The sequence below is a fragment of the Geotrypetes seraphini genome, chromosome 3 (genome assembly GCF_902459505.1).
Source record: "Geotrypetes seraphini chromosome 3, aGeoSer1.1, whole genome shotgun sequence".
Taxonomy (NCBI): Eukaryota; Metazoa; Chordata; class Amphibia; order Gymnophiona; family Dermophiidae; genus Geotrypetes; species Geotrypetes seraphini.
Window position 1 is genome coordinate 400,660,150 of NC_047086.1, and position 17,459 is coordinate 400,677,608.

The 17,459-nt window shown below is 42.8% G+C and overlaps 1 protein-coding gene across 1 annotated transcript in view; it reads right to left on the minus strand.

Annotated features, from left to right (window-relative positions):
* The window catches only part of ZFAND3 (zinc finger AN1-type containing 3), a 499,096-nt gene that overhangs the window by 61,281 nt on the left and 420,356 nt on the right, over positions 1-17,459 (minus strand). The gene's annotated exons all lie outside the window — the stretch shown is intronic.

Sequence of the window (17,459 nt, forward strand, 5' to 3'; positions counted from 1 at the left end):
TCCCCGGGTTAAGAACAATTGACGTTTTTAAAGCTGTTCTTAAGTCAGATTTATATGTACACTTCTCCCTCAATATTCGCGGGGGTTCGGGGTAGAGCCGGCCCACGAGCATTAAAAAAATGTGAATAATATTCGGGCCAGTTCTGACCCACCCCCTGCCTTCTCCCGGAATCCCGGACCTTACCTTAAGCCCTCTGAGACTCCCCGGAACCGTACCTGGTGGTCTAGCGGGCTTTCGGGGCAGAAGCAATCTTCCTTGAGAGACTACGGGAGCTCACAGCAGCCGTTTCCTATGAGTGGTCTGCATGGGGCAGGAGCGTAGGAAGATCACTCCTGCCCCGAAAGCCCGCTAGACCACAAGGTAAGGTTCCGGGGAGTCTCCGAGGGCTTAAAAATAGCCCCCAAATTAAAATTGATTAAAAAAAAAAAAAAATCGCGAATAACAGAATCTGCGGATACTTAAACCGCAGATTCGGAGGGAGAAGTGTAACTCAGAACTCATAGATTTTAAGATTCTGCTCCCAGCTGACAAAAGGGCCAAGCGTCCCTACCAGTGTTTCTTCTAAGGTAGAGCAGGCACAACCACACCCTGTTCTTAATGTGGCCACGCATCATTCCTGAATCTGTTACAGGAGAAACGGAGGAGTCTTTCTATGCCACTGGAAATACTGGTTAGTGAAATCCAATGAAGCTGCAACCGTGTTCTTACGTATGAGTCATACTTAAGTTGGGCGTCTAAAACTCGTGGACTGCCTGTACTTTTCAGATTATTATTTCTTTTTAAGTTTGGTGGTTGGTCAGTCAAGGATTTGAAGGGAAGCCTTTTACAGGGGGACCATATTCTGCAGCTGAGCTAGTGCTGGTTTTGCTCCTTATTATGCACCGAGTTCTTTAGAAAAATCTACTGGGAAATCAGAAAACGTGACTATAATCTCTGTAGTTGCAACAGAGCAAAATTAGACTGTTTACAATTCTGCTTCAGTATGGAGGAGGGGCAGGCTGAGACGAGCAAGAATACCCCATCTCTATTCCAAGACAAAAATCACTCGCTTACACTCCCAGAGCCAGAAACGCATTAACCCTATTAGTCCCATTCGACAAGATCTTCTGCACTCCAGTGCTGCCTCTACCTTTAGCATATCTCAGGAGTACTTACAATTTACGCTATCAAAATAACATCTGCTAACTCAGATTTTTATTACATTGTGGAAGATGGCTTTGTGAGGATGAGATAAAGTTTTGGGTTTACAGAATGAGTCTGAATAAACAACAAATGACAAGGACAGTATAATTACAAGTCTGTAGCAGTGCTGCCCGATTCGTTTTCCCCAAAAACTGGGTCACCGATTCAGTGACCACCCCCTCCCCCAAAACAACACCTGACATATCTCTGAGATATGTCAGGCTGGTACAGTCTGCACCACTGGGGACTTCCCTCTGCCGCATCATTTATGACATCACCAACAATGCAGCAGAGGGAAGCCCTGGTGGGGCAGGATGCAGGCAGCTTGTTCACAGTGCTGCTTCCGTTGCTGGCCGTCACCTCTGCTGCTTTAGGAGGCATGAAGTATGTCAGATCTCATGGGGGGGGTGTTTGGTTAGGAGGTGCTGCACATGGGGATGGGAAGGGATGGATGGAAAGTTGCTGCTCGGGAAATGGGAGGGTTGCAAATCTGTTTCATATGGGGGGAGAGAGGAAAAATTGTTGGACATGGGTGGAGGAGAGGAAGGAAGAGATGCAGCAAAGAGGCAGAAAGGGGTGAGAGGGAGAAATTCTGCATGTGGTGGAGGGGTGGGAAACATGCATGGAGAAGAGAGAGGGAGAAATGTTGGACATAGGGTGGAGGGCAAAAAGAGATGGTGCATGGAGAGAGAGAAAGAAATGTTGCACATGATAATGGAGAGGAGGAAGGGAGAGATGCTGCATGGAGGGAAATAGAGAGGTTTGACCCAGGGCACAAGGCAGGGTGACAGAAAAATATGGTAGACGGTGGGAAAGAAACAGAAATGTTGGATATGGCAGTGGAAAGGAAGGTACAGCGATGGAAGATGGATGGTGAGCACAGAGAAAGAAGAAAACATCAGATGGGCAGGAGACCCTGGTGAGCGAGTTAACAGAAGACATGATTTGAATAATAAAATGACCAGATAACAAAGGTCGAAAAAATAATTTTATTTTCTAATTTTTGATTACAATATGTCAGATTTGAAATGTGTATCTTGCCAGAGCTGGTGTTAGATAGCAAGCGTGAGCTAGGACCTAACAGAGAGAGGAAGAGTCTTTTTTATTTATTTTGTTTACACCACAGCGGCGGCATGGGGTTGGAGAGGGCAAAGGGAGATGGGGTGGGTGAAGAGGCTACAAAATGAAGCCGTCTATAGTATACAGCAGTACCCTCAGATATCTGTGCTGTTAAATCATTAAAGATTTCTTGTAACAACTTACACAGGTGGAAGATATCATTCACTGGGTTCTGCTTTTTTTCTTAAAGTGCAAATGCTTAGTGCACACAATCCAAGATATATAAATAATATAAAGTGCTCAAGTGTAATTGTAAAAGTTTAAGACAGCACTTATCTTAAAATGCTGTCGGAGCCATTTTCTGCTAGAGAAACCAGAGAGCAGAGCTGCCCATTAATCGTCACGACCCCTGAGGAAGCCGAAGATTCGGCGAAACGGGTCCCGTTGGGCTCCGACAGCATTTTAAGATAAGTGCTGTCTTAAACTTTTACAATTACACTTGAGCACTTTATATTATTTATATATCTTGGATTGTGTGCACTAAGCATTTGCACTTTAAGAAAAAAAGTAGAACCCAGTGAATGATATCTTCCACTTGTGTAAGCTGTTACAAGAAATCTTTAATGATTTAACAGCACAGGTATCTGAGGGTACTGCTGTATACTATAGACTTCTTTTTTCACAAGTCCTTTTCCTGTTGATACTTTTGACCAGTGGACTTGTTTCCATTGTAAGCACGTTGAGTACAAAATGAAGCCGCCATGATGTTTGAAGAAAACCCCCCAATTGGGCAGGAAAAGCGAATTAAAAAATGATTCAACAGGCCAAATTGAATCGGGCAGCAGATCTGGGGCAGCATACTTAATTTTGCACAGCTACTTGAAAACATAGGAGGGAAGTGCTTCTGTATCTTAGCTACTGCTCCCGCCTTCCCTACAGTCTGTTGGCTCATGCCTGTCAAATGGACTTCAAGGGAAAAGGGAATTGCTATAGCCTAGCAGCTGCCAATGGGGAAGGCAAATGCAGCAGACTGACACTGACAAAAGGAACAGACAGATTCAGATAACTTTATTGGCATGACAATTTTATCTATGTTGTCAAAGTAATACCAACAAGTATATTTAAGGTAAAAAAAAGAAAAAAGACAAGGTAATGGGAGAGGAATAAACGGAGCAAGGAAAGGGAATGGAGAGGGGTCACTTTTTAGAATGTTGCATTGAAATACTGGAAGAGGCAGAAAAGAGGCAGTAAAGGGAAGGAAGGGCCTGAAAGTGGAGCTGTGGGGTAGGAGTAGAAACAGACATGACTGTGAAAAAAGGGTAAAGGAGGGGGGAATAAGACTAGAAGAAAGGAAGGTGAGAGAAGCCATGAAGAAAGGAAGACTGGAAGAGAATCTTTAAGAGAAGGAAGTAGAGGACAAAGTGAAACCCAAGATCAAGTAGAGGAGCATGTGGCGCAGTGGTTGGAGCTACAGCGCTGCTCCTTGTGACCCTGAGCAAGTCACTTAATCCTCCATAGCCCCAGGTACGCTAGACAGATTGTGAGCCCACCAGGACAGATAGGGAAAATACTTGAGTACCTGATTGTAAAACCGCTTAGATAATCTTGATAGGTGGTATATAAAAACCTAATAAACTTGAAACAGAGAAATTAGGCTGGATCAAGGGTAGGCAATAGCTATATTTTGTCCTTCTCTTCCAGGCCGGTAGTCACCAAAATTAATGTTATTTCACTGGAAGGACCTGGGAAGAAGGGATTATGCTGTAGTCTGAAAAAACATCTTTACAATTGCTTCTCTTTGGCAGTTCTGAAATGCAGAGACCAATTTGAAGGGAATAGAGAGTATCATCATCTCCTTTTTTTCACAAAAATAAAATGGTCAATCCCTTGTTACATCTTATGGGAGACACTGGTGTTGAACTAACTCCTTCTTCTACGAAACTGCGAAAGCAGTTTTTAGCACAGTGAGCCATGCTGCTCCCGACACTCAGAGTTCCTATGAACATCGGGAGCAGCGAGCACAGGCCATTCAGCGCGGCTCTCTGCGCTACAATCTGCTAGTGCAGTTTAATAGAAGAGGGGGTAAGTATGCTCATTATGCTGTATATGCAATCCCAAAGAAATAGCAGGACAGTAGCAGAAAGAGGTTACATGAGAGATGGGGGAGTTTGGAAAGGGGTAAGGAGTTCTTGGATTGGTTTTCCCCTTGACTCAGTACCATCCTCACGCCTACCACACAGCTCCACTACAGGCTAGCTTTTTGGGGTCTGTGCAGGGCATTATGAACAAGGAAGTATTTCTACAGTGGTATGTGCCCCCCTCCCATATCCATGGTGCTGGGCAGGAATGGGGGAGAAAGAAAGGGATGCTGTGCAGGCATCATCACCAATAAAGGAGATGGCATTGTGCCAAAGTTGTTACCACCAAATGAGGTGCCAATTTCCATGTTTGCAGTAGGCACTAAAGTCAGTGCTAACTCAGCTCTCCAAGTCAAGGACTTTCTCTGTAATCACTACATAAGAACATAAGAAACGCCTTCACCGGATCAGACCGAGGTCCATCTAGTCCAGCGATCCGCACACGCGGCGGCCCATTTAGGTACTCCTTTATGGAGACCCGGATTTACCATATCCCTCAATATGATATGCAAGAAGGTATGCATCCAACTTGCGCTTGAATCCCAGTACAGTAGCCTCTTCCAAAACCTCCTCCGGGAGTGCATTCCAAGCATCCACCACGCACTGTGTGAAAGAAAATTTCCTGACATTTGTCCTGAACCTGCTGTCACTCAGTTTCAGGCTATGACCTCTTGTCCGTGTCACATGTGAAAATGTCAGTAATGCTGCTTCTTGGTCTATTTTATCAAATCCTTTTAATATTTTGAAAGTCTCAATCAAATCCCCTCTCAGTCTTCTCTTCTCAAGGGTAAACAGTCCTAGTTTCCTAAGTCGATCTTTGTAGCTCAAATGTTCCATTCCTTTAATAAGTTTCGTAGCTCGCCTCTGCACTTTTTCCAGCAGAGTTATATCTTTTTTAAGGTATGGAGACCAGTGTTGGACACAGTATTCTAAGTGCGGTCTGACCATTGTTCTATAAAGTGGCAGTATAACATCTTCCGATCTACTCGTAATCCCCTTCTTAATTATGCCCAACATCCTATTTGCTTTCTTCGCCGCCGCCACACATTGTGCCGATGGCTTTAGGGTACTGTCAATCAGTACCCCCAAATCCCTTTCCCGTTCGCATTTTGTTAACTTGACCCCCAACATCTTATACTCATGTTCCTTGTTTTTCTTTCCCAGATGCATCACCTTGCATTTGTTTATGTTAAAGTTCATCTGCCACTTTATCGCCCACGTTTCTAGCTGGTTCAGATCTTTCTGGAGGTCCTCGCAGTCCTTTTGAGAGCCAACCGCCCGACATAGTTTTGTATCATCAGCAAACTTTATTATATTGCATGTCGTTTCCTCTTCCAGATCGTTTATAAAAATATTGAACAAGATAGGCCCAAGAACCGAGCCCTGAGGCACGCCGCTGGTCACTTTCTCCCAGTCCGAGAATTTCCCATTTATGCTAACCCTTTGCCTTCTATTTTCAAGCCATTTGCCGATCCATCTGTGTACTTCTCCTCCTATTCCATGGCTTAGTAGTTTCTTCATAAGCCTTGCATGAGGGACTTTGTCAAACGCTTTCTGAAAGTCCAAGTAAATTATATCCACTGGTTCTCCACCATCCATTTGTTTTGGCCAGGTACTAGTGACCTGGATTGGCCACCGTGAGAACGGGCTAATGGGCTTGATGGACCATTGGTCTGACCCAGTAAGGCTATTTTTATGTTCTTATGATATGAATGCACATCTTTAGGTTCACTGATTTCCTTCTCAGCATGTCATTTTTGGGATTTTCAGTCTGAGAGCAAGCACCAACAACTGCAAATGTGGCCCTAGGGGCTGTGAAGCAACTGATTGCTGAGCTTCCAAGATTTGTGATGCAGGTGATGGTGCAGCTCATAGGGCCCTTCTGGATGTGAAACTGATATTGTATTTGAATCTGTGAGTTCTAGATATTAATGGTGTCTGGGGCTCTGGGAAGAGGGAGTAGAAATAAGTTGCTTGCCAGGAATAGTTGTGATAAACATTTTGAAATGTGCAATGAATCTGCTTAGAAAGTTTGAAAGATGGGCAAGTCTAGCCTACATGGGAGGTACACTGACTAAGGTCGAGTGAGAGGGGATCCAGTGGGGGAAGGAATTAGTAGGGGGCAAGGCAAGTCAGGTCAGAAAGCAATACAGACCAGAGAAGTATAAAATGGGGGAGTGGAATAGATATGGGGGTTATTAAGCATCCTACCCCAAAACAAAAGTCAAACTGAGTTGGGAGAAAGAAGTGAGGGAAAAACCAGAATGAGAAGATGAGAGGAGGAAGAAGACAGGGAGGGACAGAGATGGCCTAAGAGAAAAGAAAGTATATGGTGTGCACAGGTTTGTCAGGGAAGAGGAACTGTTTAGGATTGGCTGGGTGGACTAGAAGCATGAGTGTGGTATAGATGGGCTGAAAGTACGATGGTAGGCTGTGGGAGAGGAAGAGAGACTGGTGAAACCTGCAGTGCTAACCCTAGCATTTCTTTTACCCACAAGTCCTCCCTGGGTGGCACCACCTGCTGTGCTCCTCATTTAAAGACAGTCTGACCAGTCGAATTCACAGCCCACCATGCTTTAATTTCCTTTATATGGACTTGGTAATTTGTGGCAAGTCAAGCACCCCCAATCATTCTGAAAAGTTGACTCTTATGCAAGAAGTTGACACAGATTATGGTGACATGAAATAAGAGATAAGCTTTACTCAAAACCAGTAATTTGTATAAATTTATATCCAACCCACTCTACTAAGTCATATATGGATACAATAACTGGGTTGTTGTAGCAATATAGAACAGTAGGTTTAATCGAAATACCTCAGCCCCACCACTCCACCGCAATAATAATCTTTTCTAAAGCGGGAGATTTACGTGGTGCTTCATCATTGGTAAATCGTCTTTAGCGCTGTGGTTGCATTTAAATTAGTTATTTAACTTGTAATAGAATTTATGAATTTATCAATCAATAAATAGAGTTGTGAAATGTGTAAAATTGTATACTTAACGTCTATACACAGCTAGACCTGGGAGTCCGACCCGACATGTTTCGCACTAGTTGTGCTGTCTCAAGGGTCTCCCTGTATAAAAGATAAGAAACATCTTAGGGCAGTGACCGTGACATTTCTCAACCTATCACCGTCCACCATTCAAAGCTTAGTGTCAATATAACTATCCCCTCTCATCATAACTCACCGAGGTAGCCGCAGTCATCCGACTCACAAGTGTACTGTCTGTGAAAGATGGCGGCGGCGTCCTCAGTACAGGTGTAAATAGTTTCCTTAATGTGACCCCCCCCCCCCCACATGCAGCAGTCCATTGGTCCATTCACCCTCCAATCAATGTATTCCAGTCAATCTCAACATTCAATCCCCGCGGTTCCACAGTGTCCAATGTAAAAATTGTTCTCTGTTCAATCTCATTTAATCTCATTAATCTCATTTAATTCTTACGTATTCGTAGGGTTTGTTCCTCTTTAGAAGAGTATAAAAAACAGGCGGATCTGCTAGCGGACAGATTCCGCAGGAGGGGTTACCCGGAAAAATCTATACGTCATGCGCATTTAAGGGCTAGATACGCTCAGAGGGAGTTACTTTTGGGTATTCAAGAGGTTGTTGAGGGGAGCACCCAAGAATTATTGACATGTGTGCTTCCTTATTCGAAGGCTACTAGGTTGCTGGTGGGTTATATGCATCGCTACTGGCATATAGTACAGATTCACCCATCTCTTAGTGAGTTCCCTCGTGTAGCATACTCTAGAGGTAGGACCCTGGGGCAAAGATGTGACCCTTTAAAATATGAGAAGAAGACTGTGAGGGAGAGAGGATGTCACAATCCCTGTGGGAAGTGCCAGTGGTGTTCTTCTACCATTATAGGGGACGTATGGAGGGTTCCAGGTAGATCGGTATCTTTGTATTCAAATGCAATTACAGATTGCACATCTGAAGATGTAATATACGCGATCATATGCCCCTGTGAGCTGATCTACATTGGTAGAACGAATCGTAAGATCAAGATTCGACTTAATGAACACAAGTCACGTATTGTCAACAATGTTGTTCAGGCCCCCTTGGTAACCCACTGGCAGAAATATAAACATGGGGTGGATCAATTGAGGTGGCGTGTGGTGAAGAGAGTAACGGGGAGGGAGGGTGAGAAGGATGTACGGAGATTAAATGAGATTGAACAGAGAACAATTTTTACATTGGACACTGTGGAACCGCGGGGATTGAATGTTGAGATTGACTGGAATACATTGATTGGAGGGTGAATGGACCAATGGACTGCTGCATGTGGGGGGGGGTGTTACATTAAGGAAACTATTTACACCTGTACTGAGGACGCCGCCGCCATCTTTCACAGACAGTACACTTGTGAGTCGGATGACTGCGGCTACCTCGGTGAGTTATGATGAGAGGGGATAGTTATATTGACACTAAGCTTTGAATGGTGGACGGTGATAGGTTGAGAAATGTCACGGTCACTGCCCTAAGATGTTTCTTATCTTTTATACAGGGAGACCCTTGAGACAGCACAACTAGTGCGAAACATGTCGGGTCGGACTCCCAGGTCTAGCTGTGTATAGACGTTAAGTATACAATTTTACACATTTCACAACTCTATTTATTGATTGATAAATTCATAAATTCTATTACAAGTTAAATAACTAATTTAAATGCAACCACAGCGCTAAAGACGATTTACCAATGATGAAGCACCACGTAAATCTCCCGCTTTAGAAAAGATTATTATTGCGGTGGAGTGGTGGGGCTGAGGTATTTCGATTAAACCTACTGTTCTATATTGCTACAACAACCCAGTTATTGTATCCATATATGAAATAAGAGATGGCATATAAAAACCACCCAAAACAAAACAGATTTGGGTAGTGATAGAGTACAAGTAAGTAAAGGTCCAAAGACCTTAGATTGATGGTGATTAAATTTGCAGATAACAACTGTTCAAAGTTGTTAAAACGCATGCAGGTTGTGAAAAATTGCAGGCAGACCTTAGGATATTGGAAGACTGGGCGTCCAAGTGGCAGATGAAATTTAATGTGGACAAAAAATGCAAAGTGATGCACATTAGGAAGAATAACCCAAATCGCAGTTACCAGATGCAAGGGTCCACCTTGGGGATTAGCGCCCAAGAAAAAAATCTGGGTGTCATTGTAGACAATATGATGAAACCTTCGGTCTAATTTATGGCCAAAAAAGCAAACAAGATGCTAGGAATTATTTTAAAAGGGATGGTTAACAAGACTAAGAGTATCATGATGCCCTCCATGGTGCAACCTCACCTGGAGTATTGCATTCAATTCTGGTCTCCTTATCTCATGAAAGATATAGCAGCACTAGAAAACCCAAGGTTCAAAGAAGAGTGACCAAGATGGTAAAGGGAATGAAACACCTCTCGTATGAGGAAAGACTAAAAAGGTTAGGGCTCTTTAGCTTGGAAAAGAGACGGCTGAGGGGAGATATGATTGAAGTCTACAAAATCCTGAGTGGAGTAGAACAAGTGGATTGATTATTCACTCCATCAAAAATTACACAAACTAGGGGACACTCGATGAAGTTACAGGGAAATACATTTAAAACCAATAGGAGGAATTGTTTTTACACTCAGAGAATAGTTAAGTTCTGGAACGTGTTGCCAGAGGATGTGGTAAGAGCAGATAGTGTAGTTTTAAGAAAGGTTTGAACAAATTCCTGAAGGAAAAGTCCGTAGTCCGTAGTGGGGGAAGCCACTGCTTGCCCTGGATTGGTAGCATGGAATATTGCTACTCTTTGGGATTCTAGAATCTTGTCATTGTCTGGGATTCTGGAATCTTGCTATTCCTTGGGCTTCTGTGTGGAATGTGACTACTTTGAGTTTTGGCTATGCATTAGTGACCTGGATTGGCCACTGTGAGAATGGGTTACTGGGCTACATGGACCATTGGTAGGGCTATTCTCATGCTTTTATGACTTCAGTCTTTCATATTTCTTTTTGTGTGTGCAGATTTTTTTAAAAATAAGTTTGTTTTGGTTGTTTGGTAGGGATGAGTTTATTCATAAAATCAATTATACGTACATTGTAGAAATGCCAAATACATATTTGAATCCACAGGAATAGTCTACAAATGGAAATCATGAAATGAGAATTTTTCAAAACCAGTATCTGAGATTAGTGGTTTTCAATTTATGGGTATAGAAGGTATTTTTAGGTAGGTTACAACAGTGTTTCTCAACTTCTTCAAGCCAAGTACCCCCTAAGTCTAATAAATATCAACAGAGTACCACCTGCCGAGGATCCGCCCCAGATCTGCCCAAGCTCGTCCCTGACCCCACCCCCATAATAATAGTATTAATTGTAATGCAATTTCTTCCATCCATTTTTCATATACATACAATATAATCTTAATAGTAGCCACTTAATTAAAAAAAAAAGCCACACAGCACACAGTACACTGAGAAAATATTAATCATCATTTATATTAATTTTTTTTAAGAGATCAAGGCATATGACTTTAAAATATGCAATCAGTAACAATTATAGAAAAATAGACAAATATAGAGCAAAATATAGACAGCAGATATAAATTCTCAAAACTGACACTAAATTGAAAATAAAATCATTTTTCCTACTTTTGTTATCTGGTGATTTCATGAGTCTCTGGTTGTACTTCCTTCTGACTGTGCACCCAATATTTCTTTCTTTCTGCATCCTGCACACTTCCTCTCTTCCAGAAATCATTCCCATCATCCAACCACATCTCTCTCTGTCCCTCTATGAGTCCAGCTTTTCTTTCTCTCTCCTCCACCCCCATTGGCAACATGTCTCCCTCTCTCTCTCTCTGTCCTTCTCTCATTTCCTCCCTTGCTGCAAAGGAAGTGGGGAAAGAGAGAGAGAGAGATCCAGGGTGCATCTCTCCCATTCCCTCTACTGCCACAACCAAAATTTCTTCCTCTCTTATCCCCGGGATCATGTGCAGCATTTTTCACAACTGTCCATCAGCCCCATGCCCATTTTTCACCACTGTCCATCAGCTCCATGCCCATTTCTCCTTCTATCACCCCTCTCCAGCACCATGCCACATCTCTCCCTCCATCACTATGTCCAACATTCCTCCCCCTTGCATCCCCTTCAATCTGTCCCCTGTTCCTTCTCCATCACCATATCCAGCATTTCTCCCTCTCATTCATCTGTTTCCCGTGCATCTCTACCTCATTCCTCTCTGTATGCCCAACAATTTTCCTCTTTCTTCCTTTCCCCATGTGCACCATCTCTTTCCCTCTTGTACTCATGTACAATTCTCCCTTTCTATTCCCTTCCTCTTATGTCCCAAGTTAGTGCCCCCTTCCTCCCTTCTTTCTGTGTCCCATGATGATGCCCCCTCCCTTCCTTCTGTGTTAAGTTTTTGCCTCCTCCCCCTCCCTGCCTTCCAGCCTTTGTCCCAAAATTGTGCCCCTCCAATGTCCCCTTACTTTTTCGAGCCTCACTCGCTCCTTCTGCCTTCAGTGGCTACTGTTGCAGGGACAAACAGCGTTCAGACGCTGCACGTGGTTGACCCACAAGCCTTCCCTCTGATGTCAGCTCTGACATCGGAGAGGCTTCCGGGTTAGATATATGTAGCATGTGAATGCTGCTTGTGCATCCCTGAAACGATAGCCACTGAAGGCAGAAGGAGTGAGTTCGGCTCGAACAAGGATGTAACTGGCCCCTCCCCGCAGACCCGGGAGGCTTTCCTCTGACATCAGCTCTGACATCAGAGGTAAGCCCTATGGGTTGGCTTCGGGGGGGGAGGGGCAGGGATTCTCAGCAGTGACTTCAGCAGAGGGGGGTGGACAGGAAGTAGGGATCCCTGGCGGCGGCAGAAGCTTGGACAGGCGGGCAGGTAACGTCTTCCGCAGCAGCCAGGCTGCGAACCCCCACAAAGCGGCCCATGTACTCCTAAGGGTACACATACCACGTGTTGAAAAACCCTGGGTTACAACATGAAGGATAAGTAAACAGAATTATAGACATAAAAGACGTGGCATTAATTGAAACATGAGTAATTTTGCTTTCCAACATTCACAGTTGTCAAGTTTGAAAAATTCCCATGGGTTTGTTATAACTCTTTCTTTGGTCTTACAAAAATACAAACAAAAAAGGTTGAGAACCATCTGGGTATATAAAGAATCTCCTTAAATTTTATATAAGATATGAATGCTCTTAAAGAGTTAGAAAAGACATCAAGGATGCTACTGTGTTCCTAACATGAATTGTAGTGTATATTTACTTAAAAACAACACTTTGTGCTCAACTCTTGCTTTGGGAAAGTGTATTCAGCAGTTACTTTAAGTCTTTATTCTCTGGTATGTAAAGAGAATGGAAAACAAATTGTGTTGACCATCTCAACTTAGCAGTAGAAAGTGTGTAAAACGTGACTTTTAGCTGGATAGTACGCAAGCACAATTTGGCGCTAAAAGAGAAAAATGCATTCAAAGGATCTCATTAGACCCTTCCAGATACTTGCCTCAATAATTTTAATACCACAGGGAGTAACGCTGGATTCTTGCATGAGATTACCATGCCTTTAACGATCAAGTTTCAAGTTTTTATTAAAATTTGATTGCTTATCTTGTTTTACTAAGCGAACTACAATAATAAAAAAGCATGAAAAGACATACAATTACAATTTAAGAACGGGACATAAAATAGGGTAAACTAAACCGACACAAACAAACTAATCCAAAAGGGTAGAAGGGGGTAGAACATGCACATAATGGCTCTGTGCGGTCTTCTCTGTACTTTATAGCATCCTCTGATAATACTGTGTAAATGTAGTACACGAGATCATTAAAATTAAAATGAACACTCCGGGCGATATCCAGACAGTGCCTGGTGATGCATGAAATGAAGCGCTAACCGTTAATGCTCCAATTACTAGCAGGTCTACAGGTGCCGGTAATGTGTTAAATGTGCGTCTCAGGCACGTCTCGTGTGGGTTTGCTAAAAGCATAAGAAATTGAATTTCAAAATAAAATATACATAGTAACATAGTAGATGACGGCAGATAAAGACCCGAATGGTCCATCCAGTCTGCTCAACCTGATTCAATTTAAATTATTATTTTATTTTTTTTTTCTTCTTAGCTATTTCTGGGCGAGAATCCAAAGCTTTACCCGGTTCTGTGCTTGGGTTCCAACTGCCGAAATCTCTGTTAAGACTTACTCCAGCCCATCTACACCCTCCCAGCCATTGAAGCCCTCCCCTGCCCATCCTCCCCCAAACAGCCATATATAGACGCAGACCATGCAAGTCTGCCCAGTAACTGGCCTAGTTCAATCTTTAATATTATTTTCTGATTCTAAATCTTCTGTGTTCATCCCACGCTTCTTTGAACTCAGTCACAGTTTTACTCTCCACCACCTCTCTCGGGAGCGCATTCCAGGCATCCACCACCCTCTCCGTAAAGTAGAATTTCCTAACATTGCCCCTGAATCTGGGGGCATCATATATGTACCGCAGAAGCAGTGTAGAAAAAAGTATTTGCTCTAAACCAGTGGTCTCAAACTCGCGGCCCGGGGGCCACATGCGGCCCGCCAGGTACTATTTGAGGCCCTCGGTATTATAAAGAATGACTCTATGGAAAACCTGTGCCTCAAGTGTCCAGAGGTCGTGTCCTGGAACATTACCCGCCTCACTGCTGTAACCTCACGCATGCGCTTTCCTGCATCTGTACACGATTGTCCTCTCCACTCCACCTCACAATCGGGTGAGGCGGGCAACGTTCCAGAATGTAAGGTAACCATTGGAGGCAGTGTAGCTTGTGCGTGTGTCCGGTGCTGGAGGACACTTAAGGCACAAGTTTTCCATAAAGAATCAATCATCCCTTATAATACCGAGGGCCTCAAAATAGTTGGTCCAAAATCTTTTCTCTTGCAGTTGATACTTTGATAGTTTTTCACTTTCTGCATGTTGCACTGCTTTCTGCTGTGTATAGCTGAAATTATCAGAAGCAATTAAGGAAAGATCTATAAACTAATTTCAGATAATCTGGGTCATTTTGGATCATGCAAAGTTGTCATTTCTTTAATAAGACATTAACTATTTTGGCCCTCCAAGTACCTACAAATCAAAAATATGGCCCTGCAAAGGGTTTGAGTTTGAGACCGCTGCTCTAAACTCTATCATGAAGCCTACTATGCTCTTTTGTGGTCAACGTATATGGTTGCACCATAAAGTAACCAAAGTAATTCAGGAAAAGTGGAAGTTATTTCTGGGAATGCGAGAGGACACAAGGAGGCTGGGGGCTATATTTATGTTGGCTTATCCATGCAAATTTGTTATTAAATTTCAGGGTTTGAAATACGTCTTCTTTACCCCCAGACCATCTACGATCCTTCTTGGACCTTAAGGGGTTAAACCAGTAGCGGGGTAGTGACGACAAAAAGAAAAAAAAAAAGAAGCCAGGCATGCAGACGTTTAAGTCTTTTCTTTTGAAGAAATGGTGAATGTTTACTCCCTTTAAATTTTCTTTCTTCTCTCTCCAAAATTATTAGTGGTCTAAGGAAGAGCTAAGTTCCATTTACTCCTATTTTCTTCATTTTGAAAAGTAGCATATTGATGATATGTAAATTGATGTTAATTTTGTTGAAACGTACTCTGTATTTCTTGTGCAAGTAGTTTTTACTTGTAAAAATTTGTTAAATCCATAAAAAGAAAAAAAGTATTTGTTTCTGATGTGTGCCTATGATTGATGCTTACGCTTGCCTATGGACTTTTCTGTGAATGTATCAGTCGCTTTTCTGCAATGATTGACCTGATGGAATTTCTGTGGACCTCATTTGCATGCAAAGTTTTTGCAGCGTCGCTTGTCTTTTGGAAATCAGAAAATTGACTTGTAACGGTAAGTTTAGAACATCGGGGTCCACAGTTAGCAGTCTTATCTCTACTGTGCTGACACAAATAGAGGACATCCAGTCCTTGGTACAAAGACGTCACTATATACATTGCTTATTTCGTTGTGGCAACTATTCAAGCAAGATAAACAAGGCCTTAGAAGTAAAAGACAAGTTCAGTCTTGCGACTGTTGCTGGCTCTTAAGAAAGTGCAGAAAGGAATCGCTGTATTATCACTACTGCTCGGATAATGGAAGCACACATCGTAAATATCAAATTGTGCACCTCTGTGAGCATAACCATCTAAATGGAAATTTTTATCAACCCCAATGTGTACAACAAAACAGCTGCTGCTCTTAACTAGTCCTTCAATTCTTGCATTTTACAGCTCTCTCCATCTCCAGTAAGGATTTAAAAGCCACTCATATATAGTTAGTCTCCTATTTACATACTGTATATAAAAAGCCACTTAGCTTTGGAAACTGGACATACATTTGATATCTCCTTTTGCCCAACCAGCCAGAAGCATTTTAGACAACTGTATATTAAGGTAAACACAAGCAGTACCTACAGTCAAGGTGTTCCTCTACCTTTACTATAAGGAAGACTTTAGCACCCATTCACTACTTCCATCCGATAAGAGGCTTTTCCAATCAGTTCCTTTTAACAACTTCTACGGACTTTAGGTAACAATATAAAAGGGGGAGTGTGAGTGGTTAAAGCTACAGCCTCAGCACCCTGAAGTTGTGGGTTCAAACCCACGCTGCTCCTTGTGACCCTGGGCAAGTCACTTAATCCCCCCCCATTGCCCCAGGTACATTACATAGATTGTGAGCCTGCCGGGACAGACAGGGAAAATGCTTGAGTACCTGAATAAATTCATGTAAACCGTACAGAAAATTAAAGAAATAAAAAAATAATAATAAAAAATATACAAGTACATTAAAACAAGTCCATAAGGGGTACTAGCGATATATAGAGAGAACCATCCATTCTTGTGCTTGTGATTTACAAAAAAAATTGCCGCGTTTAGGTTGTGGGAGAGAAATAACATCTGCATTTAGGTTGTGGGAGAGAAATAACATCTGCATTTAGGTTGTGGGAGGGAAATAACAGCTGCATTTAGGTTGTGTGAGAGAAATAACAGCTGCACTTAGGTTGTGGGAGGGAAATAACAGCTGCGTTTAGGTTGTGGGAGGGAAATAACAGCTGCGTTTAGGTTGTGGGAGGGAAATAACAGCTGCATTTAGGTTGTGGGAGAGAAATAACAGCTGCATTTAGGTTGTGGGAGGGAAATAACAGCTGCATTTAGGTTGTGGGAGAGAAATAACAGCTGCATTTAGGTTGTGGGAGGGAAATAACAGCTGCATTTAGGTTGTGGGAGAGAAATAACAGCTGCATTTAGGTTGTGGGAGGGAAGTAACAGCTGCGTTTAGGTTGTGGGAGGGAAATAACAGCTGCGTTTAGGTTGTGGGAGAGAAATAACAGCTGCATTTAGGTTGTGGGAGGGAAATAACAGCTGCATTTAGGTTGTGGGAGAGAAATAACAGCTGCATTTAGGTTGTGGGAGAGAAATAACAGCTGCATTTAGGTTGTGGGAGAGAAATAACAGCTGCGTTTAGGTTGTGGGAGGGAAATAACAGCTGCGTTTAGGTTGTGGGAGGGAAATAACAGCTGCGTTTAGGTTGTGGGAGAGAAATAACAGCTGCATTTAGGTTGTGGGAGGGAAATAACAGCTGCATTTAGGTTGTGGGAGAGAAATAACAGCTGCATTTAGGTTGTGGGAGGGAAATAACAGCTGCGTTTAGGTTGTGGGAGGGAAATAACAGCTGCGTTTAGGTTGTGGGAGGGAAATAACAGCTGCGTTTAGGTTGTGGGAGAGAAATAACAGCTGCATTTAGGTTGTGGGAGGGAAATAACAGCTGCATTTAGGTTGTGGGAGAGAAATAACAGCTGCATTTAGGTTGTGGGAGGGAAATAACAGCTGCGTTTAGGTTGTGGGAGGGAAATAACAGCTGCGTTTAGGTTGTGGGAGGGAAATAACAGCTGCGTTTAGGTTGTGGGAGAGAAATAACAGCTGCATTTAGGTTGTGGGAGGGAAATAACAGCTGCATTTAGGTTGTGGGAGAGAAATAACAGCTGCATTTAGGTTGTGGGAGAGAAATAACATCTGCATTTAGGTTGTGGGAGGGAAATAACAGCTGCATTTAGGTTGT